Here is an 11,772-nt window from a genome sequence, read left to right as displayed (position 1 = left end):
CGTGTCTCTTGTCCCCCATTCTCTTCCAGGTACCCTCTGCACCCTCGTTGACAAGAACTTATTTCCTTTGAAAACATTTGAGCAGGTGACTGTCAAGTAAAGCAAAAATGTTTAAAAATTGACTGAGGTGCATCCCAGACTAATGGTTTGCTGAGTAATTGTCCAACTATTATTAGTCCAGATGTTCTTCAAGCCACAGGCCAGCATGCACCAAATGAAGGTTAGGTCTGTGTCCTTGTCAGGATGTGAAACAAAGTCTTCACAATAAGGCCTGGCTTACACTCTACAGTGTGTAATGGAGTCACATGGGACAGTCCAATGAAATGAGAACCTGGAGCAAGAAAAGAGCAGGAAAGGGGAACATCTGCATTAAAATTACGTTGTTACAGTTTTGTTTGGGCTAATGAATCTAGATGAGATTAAGAAGTAGAGTTGGGGGACTAAAGAGCTGGATCAGTAGCTGCTCTTGCAGAGGACATGAGTTCTCTTCCTAGCATCTACATGGTGGTTTACAGCCATCCATATCTCCAATTCCAGGGCACTCAATGTCCCCTTCTGACCTCAACCAAGGCACATGCATGGTACATGTACATGCACATAAACATTCACACACATAAAATACACATAATAAAATAAAGAAGAATTTCAGTTGAGGAAATAGGTGGATTTGTCACACTAACATGAGAACCTGAGACCAAATCCCCAAGCCCATATAAGCTCATGTCTCCAATTCTAATGCTCCTGTGGCAAGATGGGAGATGAAAACATGAGAATCCCTGGAAGCTTAGAGACCAGCTAGCTTGATGCATGAAACTGCAAATGGCACAAGATCCTGGTGTTAGGAATTGGTTCAAATGTTTGTCTTAATTTGGTCCCCAAAATTGGGAATCTGCATGTCCAAATGCTGAAGGTCCCTGTCCCCAGTTGGGTTTGGATTGATCCATAAAGAGCCAATGGCCAATGGCTTGGCAGAATGAAAGCAGCCTGACTTCTAGGTTTTTGGGGGGAGAGGAGAGAATGGGGGAGGAGGAAGAAAGGGCTGCCAGGAAAATGGGTAGGACAGACCATGCAGGGAAGGAATAGAGGGGAACAACGGCTAAAATATAGATATAAAAAGGAAAGTGGCCCCCAGAAGGACTGCCTAGAAATGTCTTGGGCAACAAAAGTAGAGGGCTGTCCAGAAGGAGCCAGGGCAGCAAAGATAAAGTATAGGGTTAGGAGATGTTAAGTCAGGAATGCTAGAGGGAGGTGTCTGCTGTGCGGAGGTTTAGAAGTGCCCAGTCATTGAGCTATTCAAGGCATATCAAAATTAGGCTGCTCTGTGTGTGTGTGTGTGTGTGTGTGTGTGTGTGTGTGTGTGTTTCATTTAAGAATCCAGAGGGCTCTGGTAGGTGCCTGAAAGTGCAACCCACCAGGGACATAGAATGGAGTAACTAATTCACCATTACATCCCAGTAGAAGGCAAGGAGCACAAGCAATACCCAAGGTCATCCTCTGGCCACTACATATGTGCTGTGGTGTGGGAAGGCATGCACTCACGTGCATAAACACACGCACGCACACACGCACACACACACAGACACACACACACACCACACACACCACACACACATACACACACATACACACACACACACACACACGCAGAATACACATTTTTTTCATGTTCATCACTATTGTAAACAAAGGAGCATTTATATGTGAGGGGAGTCTTTATAGAAATTAAAATATTCAATAGAAAAAAAGTTACATTGTGTTGCTTCCAAAATCTCTATTTTAAATTACAACTTTAATTTTCTTTGGTTAGTGACCTCTTCAAATCCTCAGATTAATTTTAGATATGGTCAAAGCCTGAAGATTAAAATATATGTGACAATCTATTCTGAAGAAGCCAAGGTCCTGAACTTTATTTAATATTTCTTGCATAATAGTCTGAAATTGTATTACTTAGAGTAAAATGATTAAAAATAACCAAAGTATAACAATCACAGTGAGTCATTTGCTTCTAAAGATGGAGAAAAGTATGCTTGCCACATAATAATCAAATACTAAATATACAGAAAAAAGAAATAATATTAAAAGATGCAAGGTAAAAACATCTGGCTTCTCAATGGAGACTCTAACAGCCAGAAAGGCCTGGATAAACATGCTGCATACTCTAAGGGACCACAGATGCCACACCAGATTCCTGTATTCAACGAAACTTTTGATTATCATAGAAAGAGAAAATAAGATATTCCATGATAAAATTAAATTGAAACTTTTTTTATTTACTAATCCAGTCTACAAAAACTGTTAGAAGAAAAATACAAGGAATAAATAATCTTACACCAACAAAATCAGCACATACACAGTTACACACACTATCAGCATCTCACACAGCAACAGCAACAACAAAATAACAGGACTAATTTTAAAGAAAGAGGAGGAGGAGGAAGAGGAGGAGGGAGAGGAGGAGGAGGAAGAAGAGGAGGAGGAGGAAGAGGAGGAAGAGGAGGAGGAGGAGGAGAAGAAGAAGAAGGAGAAGGAGAAGGAGAAGGAGAAGGAGAAGGAGAAGGAGAAGAAGAGGAAGATTTTTTACATAAAATTGGAGAAAATATTCCTTAATTTGCCTGATAAAGGTTAGTATTTAGAATATAAACAACAAGGGGTTGGGGATTTGGCTCAGTGGTAGAGCGCTTGCCTAGCAACCGCAAGGCCCTGGGTTCGGTCCTCAGCTCCAAAAAAAAAAAAAAGAAAAAAAAAAAAGAAGGTAGAATATAAACAACAAAATTATGTCTGATGTCACTAATTAGTAGAAAATGCAAATCAAAACCTTAAGAAGATACTGGCTATAATAGAATACCTGTGACTGGGCAATCTGTAAAGAAAAGACACCACACTTCTTATACAGCCCAGGCCTGCTTGCTTAGCTCCTTCAGACTAAGAGCTGGGCCCTCCCCATTAATGAATAACAAAGTAACCGCCTCACTGACATGACCACGAGCAAACCAGCTCAAGGCAATTCTTCAGTTGAAGCTCCCTCTTCCCATGTGACTTCGAGTGTGTGTCAGGTGTACAGCCGAAGCTATGACACTGGTTAATGACAAAATGAGTACCAGATGCCTTTAAGAAGACAGAGTCAAGAGTGGTACAAAGAACAAACTGTACATTGTTGGAGCAGAAGCAATTGTAGCTGCTTGTATTCTAATTGTATTCTATTTGCACGGGAGGGTATGCATGGGAACCCCCCCACCACCACCCTGGTTGATTCTGATTGGTAAATAAAGATACAGGCAGCTAATAGCTGGGGAGAAGAGAAAGAGGTGGCGTTTTAGGTTTCCCAGGCTTGGTACCACAAGGCAGGAAGGAGAGTACACCATGCCAGAGAAGAGTGCAGGTCAGAGAGGCAAAGCCACCATGTAAAAGAGCTGGAAGACGGCAGCCCAGAAGACTGCTCAACTGGATCAGGAGCAACCTAGATGAGCGTAGAAATTAGTAAGTAGTAACTCGGAATTATCGTGGGGAGGTAGACTTAGCTGCATGGAGGCTAGGAAGTCACCCAGCTATTGTGCCTCTTAAGGCATATTAAACTATAAAGGCTCTCCATGTGTCTTTCATTTGGGAACATATACCATTGAGGCAGGAGGCAACCCCGCACCAGGATTTATTAAAATTAATACTACAGGTAACAACTTAGGAAGGCACTACTTTGAAAATGTTTGCGTAGGTGACAATTTCCCTGAGGGCTTTAAGTAATATTATCTCTGGTTGGAAGGTTGACGGGTGGCTCAGAACCTGTGATTAATAGTGAGAAACACTTAATAGCTATAGACAAGGTCCAGGGATGAAGAAGAAGAAGACAGAAAACTCATATAAGGCCTGCCTTGGAAATTGTAGCCAAGTTCCATTGGAAAAACTTCCACTTGCTAATGATGGAGGTGAATACAATCATGGTGATGTTGAAGGAGGAGGTGGTGCAGAAAGAGGAGGAAGAGCAGGAGAAGGATGATGGTGATAATGATAATGATGATGAGGAGGAAGACGAGGAGGACGAGGAGGAGGAGGAAACCAGAGAGTGGCTTGAAATCTAGAGGAAACACTGCAACCAAATATGTACAAACCTGAAGCCAAAATGGAAAAGATTAAAAGATTAAAAGATATCAAGATAGAAAACCAAGACTCTGTCATCAAACAGGGAAATATGATAGCAGAACTTCAGGAAGTTTAGAAAATGTGGGGGCTTTCCCAAGGTAGAAGCCCAGTCCCTTGGTTGTGTGAATTGCTTGTGAATGACAGCCCAGGTAACTGTAGGAGGATCTTAAGAATAGTTGAGCAGCTTGTAAATTTTTAATTGTACTTCATCACCATAACAGTTGCACCTGGCTGACTCTCTTATAATGCAGAATGAAAGCTTCCTTACCATGTTTGAAAAAATATCACCCATGTTCCACTGCTGACAATATCATGCCTATATAATTTTTAAAATTCAAAGTCCAGCTTTAGATCCACCTAGAACTTCAATTCTTGTTTAAGGCATTGTACCTAGGTAATTCTTTTAAAATGCAATGTTAGGTTCTAGTCCTTTTTAAAGCTACGATTACAAACTGTTTAGGATAAGTAAGAAGTGAAAGTTAGTAATTAATCAACAATATTTATGATCATGCTAGGTACTAGTTTAGTCAATTACAGAAATTGACTTCCTAGGTTGAACAAATAGCAAATGCTTTAAACAAACAATTCATATATACTACCGATAGATAGATAGATAGATAGATAGATAGATAGATAGATAGATAGATAGATAGATAGATAGATAGATGGATGGATAGAAATAGATAGATAGATAGATAGATAGATAGATAGATAGATAGATAGATAGATAGATGGTCTTTCAAAACCTCAGAGATCTACAGAATATGGCATTTAAAGCTGTTTTATTAATAAAAGGCTTTCTTGACAGTGAGACAGGTCTGTTCCTGGCAGCATCCCCATTCTACTTCAAAGAAGACAATGAACATCAAAGAACCTCCATGTGGAGCTCGCTTCAAAAGTGGCAAACTAGCCACTGGGCAAGAAACGGCCTCTGTCCCAATTAATGACAGAATGCTGTCCAAACTGGACATGGGAGACACAGGGAAGTAGACTACTGGGCTTTGCCAAAACAGGGTAAGCAGCATGATTGCTACTTCACAGAATAAATAGTCTATCAGATACGGGGACCGGGAGGCTGAAGATGACGCTCCGGTGACACAGAGAAATTTTTGGTGACTGTCCAAGCAGCCATCTGTCTCTGTCATTTCCATGGTTTTGGAAGCTGCTTGCCTAAACGTCCTGCACACTCAGGTAACATTATTCCTTCTCAGGTCTCTGATGGGGTTGAAGACTAGATAGTTATAGTCTCACATGTAAGCTTAAGTTGTTTAGGATTTTTTTTTTTTTCGGAGCTGGGGACCGAACCCAGGGCCTTGCGCTCCCTAGGCAAGCGCTCTACCGCTGAGCTAAATCCCCAACCCCTAGGATTTAAGAAAATGTTTTCAGGTCTAAGAAGATGTTTTAGGTTGATAAATTCAAGTTTTAGGTTGATAAATTCAATGGTTATAGTAAAGAACTCAACTCACCTAGATAGGATAATAATAGAGTGCTTTCTCCAAAATTGCCCAATATAAATGGACTGGACATCATGAATGTAATTCTTATCTGATAGTTATCGCAATTATTCTTATTGTTTATAGCTTATTAATATAAGAGGAAGAGACTTTTGTTGAACTGAAAAGGGGAGATGTTGGGGGATGGTTTGTGTGTTCAGATGCTGATTTCTATGCCCAGAGATCTAGCTGCAGTCTGAACACTGGCATTCTTAAGCATCTCCAAACTCAATGTTGTGGAAAAATTGTTTTCCATCATCTCTTATAGGTTAATAAAGATCTGATCAGCCTATGACTGGGCAGAGAAGGCAGGACTTTTAATCTTACAGGAAGGTCCCAAGGTGGGAGAAAAGAAGATAATAAGGAGACCATGAGGCAGGTGTCCAGGAGTCAGAATGAGCAGGTCACCAGGGGATTTGCATGAGGACATACATGGAGCAGTGCAAACCAAGGCAGTATTGAGATAGCAAGTAACATGGGACCTGTGACTGAAAAGCAGCTAACATAGAGGGTTGGAATCAATGAGTATCTTCCCAGTCATAGCACTTAAGACTATTTAATAAAGTTGATAAGTCTTTGTGTCAGTTATTTGGAAGCTAGAATAAGAATAGAAAAGGATATTGCCTTAAATTAGTTCTACAGGTAACTAGTTATAGCTGGCACCCAAAATTTTAAATGACTCCCCACATGAGAAGAACTGGATCAAGGGTGGGTGGGTGGGTGGGTGGATAAGATGCCTGACAGGCCAGTGAGAGGATGACCACTGTCAAGTGACTTAGCTCCAGTACGGTGGAGCCCTAACACCATAGAACAGCTCCCTCTGTTCCAAAAGATAAATAATAAATGCCCTGTTCATAAGTAGATTGTGGGTCTCATTAAGCCATGTGTGTAAAAGAATGGCTCTTTGCAGAATTTTAACAAAATATGAACACATATCATAAATTGCTGGGATTATTGGTTCTATATGTATATACATGTGTAGAGAACCTTTTCCACCCAAGGCTGAGTGTTTACCATGTGTATCAGAACTCCTGACAATAGCATGTCTCCTGCCAGGATCTGAAGTTCTAAACGACCTTTGAGGTTGACCTTCCAGAAAATGCCTTGAAACAGTCATGTGATCACTCTCGAAGGTCGTGAATCTCTGCTTCCACCATAGGACAATCTTCTTCCTTGCCTCTCCCCATGGCCCTTCCCATAGTTTCTACTGAGTTCTGAAACAAATGTACCTTACAGTTTTTGGTGAGAGCATAAACTCAGTTTCCTCTTTCGTGGCTCTAGAAAGAATTGGGTTTCGTTCTTTTGCTGAGGTAAAAGGAACCTCGAGCCTCAGGCAGCAATTCCACCTCATTTTCCTCATCTTCCAGGAAATGAAAGCATTGAACACGTCCTACAGACCGTGTGGATTGAGAAAGTGGCACATTGTCTCATTAGGTGTCCCCGACTCTCTTCAGAGAACAAGCACCGAGCTTCCCAGGGCCACCACCCCCTGCTTCTTATATGCCTGGAGGAAGTGAACACAAGGGCATGTGGGTTACTTCGTCATTTATACCCAGACAGCTCAAATCATGTCTGCCACTGTGAGTTTGTTTTCATTTTTAAATCAAACACTCAGTCTTAGGAGGAAATTTCCTTGAGATGCCTGCCTGAACAATTCTCACTTTCAGCAGATGCCGTAGTTTTAGGCCACACTTTTTTTCTTTTTGCAACGACTGGCAACCAAGTCTGTGTCCATTCTCAAGGTCTGTTTTCAGAAAAGAAAGAGAAAGGGATAAAAATAACTAAGGTAGTTCAGAATGTTAATTTAGGAAAGAGTTTTCCTGCACCACAATTTCAGAAAACATCTCCCACACAAATGCCTCCCTTGGCTCCAGGAAAGAAGTGTGCCCCAGACCTCTCACAAGCAAGGTGTAGGTGATTTTATCACAGCATCTGGCTTGCTCAGGTCTGCCTGTGATCCGTCTGCTTGGCTTGCTTGGTACACCAGGTAGTCAACAGAATGAGGCTCTATGTAATCCAGAGAGCAGCTCTTCATAATCCAGTGACATTTTAAAGAGAAGTCTGGAATTTGCAAGAAAATAACGAGTTGAAGTGGGGACTTTGTCGGGCCTGAACCCATTCAATCCTGTTTACTTTGACTTCACAGGAACTGAGCTTCTAAGACCTCCAACCTCTCCCTCCTCCAACTCCTAAATTACTCTTGATTCTTCCTAGATGCCATCTTCTACACCCACTATCCCTCTATCCCACTCCCTGCTCATCAAATGACCTTAGAAAAATCAAATACCCAACATCAGCAGGCCTCCTTTCTTGAGGCAAGGAGCAGTAACCAATATATTAATTTGTTTAATGTACACATATTTACTTTGATTCTATTTTACTTGAAGGATTGACATAGACCCCAAGGACCTAGAAGTAAAGCAGGTAGACATGAAAGGGCTTTCCTGGAGCTTACATCTAGTGAAACAGACACCATATGCTGTGTTAGATCTTCACACATACAAGAGGGAAACATAAAGCAGAGAGGGGAGGAAAGGACTCTTGGTTCTTGGCTGAAATTAAATCTAGGTTGATAAGAGAAGACATCTCTAGCAAAGGGTTGGTTCCCTCAGGTAGGAAAGGGGCAGTCCAGGGAAGAAGGACCATAAATGTGCAAAGCACCTGAGGTCCGACATTAAGGGTAATGAGTAAAAATGAGTGTTGAGAAGATTTGAAGGTAAGGTCAAAGGTGGAGAGTGACCACACCGCCCATTATTGGCTGCTTTCTTTAAAAGATGGTCAGACATTAGAGGGGTCTGATCAAATAGTCACTGTCAGGCATTGTCTGTTTTCCATTGTTAAGACAGGCTCTCCCAGAGCCCAGGTTGGCATCAATTTGTGATCCACCCATCTCAGTTCTTTGAGTGCTGAGATTTAGAGGGTATGCCTCCAAAGCTGGCATCATATGTTTAACAAGTCTCCAATGGTACTCTGTTTGTCTGTCTGTTTGTTTGTTTGTCTGTCTGTCTGTTTGTTTGTTGGATTTCTGACTAGTCTGTTCTCACAGGGAGGAATTAGCTAGATTGAATTGTACAGTCATAATCTCATTTGGTAACTAAGCTTAAATCGTATCTTTGTTTTGGTATAGAATTTTTTTGTCAAAAAAGTTTACAAGGTTTAGAGTCAGTCCTTCTATTGTTGTCATTACAAACTTCTGAGTTGATTACACCTGTGAGTTAAGATTCAAATAACAAAGTCATGGCTCTGAGTTTGTGAGAGAACTTTCAAGATATTATTTTTTTTTTTTTGGAGCTGGGGACCGAACCCAGGGCCTTGTGCTTCCTAGGCAAGCGCTCTACCACTGAGCTAAATCCCCAACCCCGAGAACTTTCAAGATATTATTAAGATATAAAGACAACAGTCCAGATTGTCTTATATAGATAGGTGGTTTTCAAAAACGTCAGAAATCCACAAAATTTTGAGATTTAAAGTTATTTATCTTTTGTTGAGACATATCTGCTCCTAACAGTTGCCCTTCGGTGGATTTAATGAAGAATGTGAACATCTCGACCTCCAGGTGAGGTGATACTTTGTGGCTGGGCAGCCACTGGACAAAACTGCCTGTTTCATCTGCAGACTAATACTGTCCAGAAAAGGACAAATTATGCAGAATAGTTGACTGATAAACTCTGCCAAGACAGGGTGATCAGCCCTTCAAAATCTGCATTTCTAGAGTCTGTCAGTTGATTTTGGGCCAGAAGGCTGAAGACTTGTGCTCACATATTGCTAACAGGGGACTGTGCTAGTGGAGATTTGTCTCTACAACCTCTCAGTTCTGGAAGCCGTGTTAGGCTTCCTATGTATATAGATATTTGGTCATTCCCAGATTTCTGACGGGGTTGAAGACATTATAGTCTCATAGCCTATCAGGCTGTTTAACTCTAAATATACATATTTTATTGGATAGTTATCAGGTAGTATACAAGCTAGCCAAGATATAATACAGATTTTGAGCCTTCCTTAAGCTGGAATGGATAACTAAATGTTCTGTTTAACTGATATAGTGTTGGACTGGGTGTTAAATATATTTTATGCTCTTAATTACAAAATGATAGTAGTTGTGCTCAGCTTATATTTGAGAGAAAAGGTTTTTTTTTAATTAGACAAAAAGGGTGAAATGTAGGATGATGTCACAGGTGAGGCAAGTACAGGATAGAAAGAGGCCTGTCATTGGAGGAGAAGGAAAGATGGGTGGGAGAGAAGTTTGAAGGAAGAGGAGGAGACTAGGGGAGAGAGGAAGAGACAGGAGGGAGAGAGGGGCGGAGAAGCCGTGGCAGGACAAGATGGCAGGTGATGTTAACATTCTGCTCTGTGTATTTACAGGTTGTTATTAATGTTCTCAAGGGATGGCTAGTACCAGGCTTTGTATGTTTAAGTGGGCAGTTATATTTTACCAATTGGATCTAAGATTATTGTGTTGTGTGTTCTTTTATGTGAGGGTTTGAGTGTAAGAAAGTGTGCGGCTGGGCTGTGTTTCCGCCAAGAAATCTAGCAGACATCTTGGGACACCGAGGAGTGGGCCTAGTGGGATAAAAGACTTACATCTTTATTTTTATATTTTTACAACAACAATTATGTTCCTTGTGGAGGGATGGGGTAAAGAACTGGGACTAAGCCGGCTAGGAGAGCTCCTCATGGAGAGAGCCTCTAGTGAAGAGAGGTGGCAGACACAGTAGCAATCACTCCACACTGATGCTTGGCTATCAGTATCCAGAAACTCCACAAAGACATGGCTCATCTGCTGACAGGTGAACAGCTTCAGAGCACGGCTCTGAAACACGCTGTGGCATGATTGGTGGAAATCCCTCGAATGAAATTTGACTCTCCTAGCTTTGTCCTGATGCTAGGCCACAGTCTGTAGCCCTCATGAATCCTGGCCTCCTCCTCCTCCTTCGTTCCTCTAGCATTCCTCTTATTTCCAGCACCAATCTGTCATTCTCTTTAGGGCCAGTCTTCTTCCAGTGTGCCCATTTTTCCAGTGAAAACTCCAGCCCAAGTTCCTTCTCCCTCTGAATGAACTGATTCTTTCCCCTGTCTGGTTACCAGGCATTTAGATTTTCACTCACATGAGCATCTCTGAGGACAGCACACAGAAGTCTAGTCACTATGTATGCTCCTTTTTTCCTTTCTCTCTCTTCTTCACACCTGTCAAATCGCAGATCTGTTAGTCTGACAGATATTCACACCACGTCACCCAAAAGGCCACCCATGTCCACTGCCTACCATGACCAGGGGCCTCCCTGTTCCAACTCTAATAGTCTTTGCTCAGCACCTGCCATTCTGGCAGCCTTTGTCACCCTGACAGGCAATTATCTGAGTAAATGGAATGAAATATTGTATTTTAAAAACCACTTCATAAAGCTATACAATTAATCTGGACACCAGAGAGGGTTGATTTTCATTTAAGAAAGAGAAGAGTTTTGTAGGAAAACATCAATAAATGGATTTACTCCCCTGCTTCGTAAAGGAGCTGACCTCCCAAGATGGAAAGTTGGTTGGTGTTTTTCCTTTTTTTAATGCTTAGCTTTTGCAAACCTTAGCTTTTCTTTGGAAAGATTGAAGGTTAAAAAACAGGAGCTTGGAGTCTTGGGAAAGTAAAGGAGGGGGGAGAGGGGGAGGGAGGGGAGAAGGAAGGGGAAGAAGAGGAATTGGAAGAGGAAAAAGGAGAAGGAGAGGGAAAAGAGAAGAAGAGGAGGAGAAAGGTGAAGTGGAAAGAATGAAAATTCAGTTCTTCAAACTATGCCTCAAGAAACATGTAGCAGAGCAGTGATCTGGACACTGATGTAGACAGGGACTCTAGTAAGTGGAAAAGTGACTGAGAGAGCCCACGGTGGCTTTCAAAGAGTGGGATACAGCACTCCCAGCTGACCTTAGAAATATTGAGACGAGCATTGGGATAAGTGTGGTCGTGTCAGATAGAACCCATATAGTTTAGCTTGATCATTAAAGGAATGACAGAGCAGGGTATGGTGAAAGATGCTTGCAATGCCAGCATTGAAGAGGCTGGACAGCCAGATCACAGGTTCAAAGTCAGCCTAGGCATAGGTAACCCCATCTCAAATAAATGAGCTAAAGACAAAAGAAAACGAAAAGATGGTGGATTCCA

Source organism: Rattus norvegicus, chromosome 19, assembly GCF_036323735.1.
Source record: "Rattus norvegicus strain BN/NHsdMcwi chromosome 19, GRCr8, whole genome shotgun sequence".
NCBI lineage: Eukaryota > Metazoa > Chordata > Mammalia > Rodentia > Muridae > Rattus > Rattus norvegicus.
Note: the sequence above shows the minus strand (reverse complement) of the source record.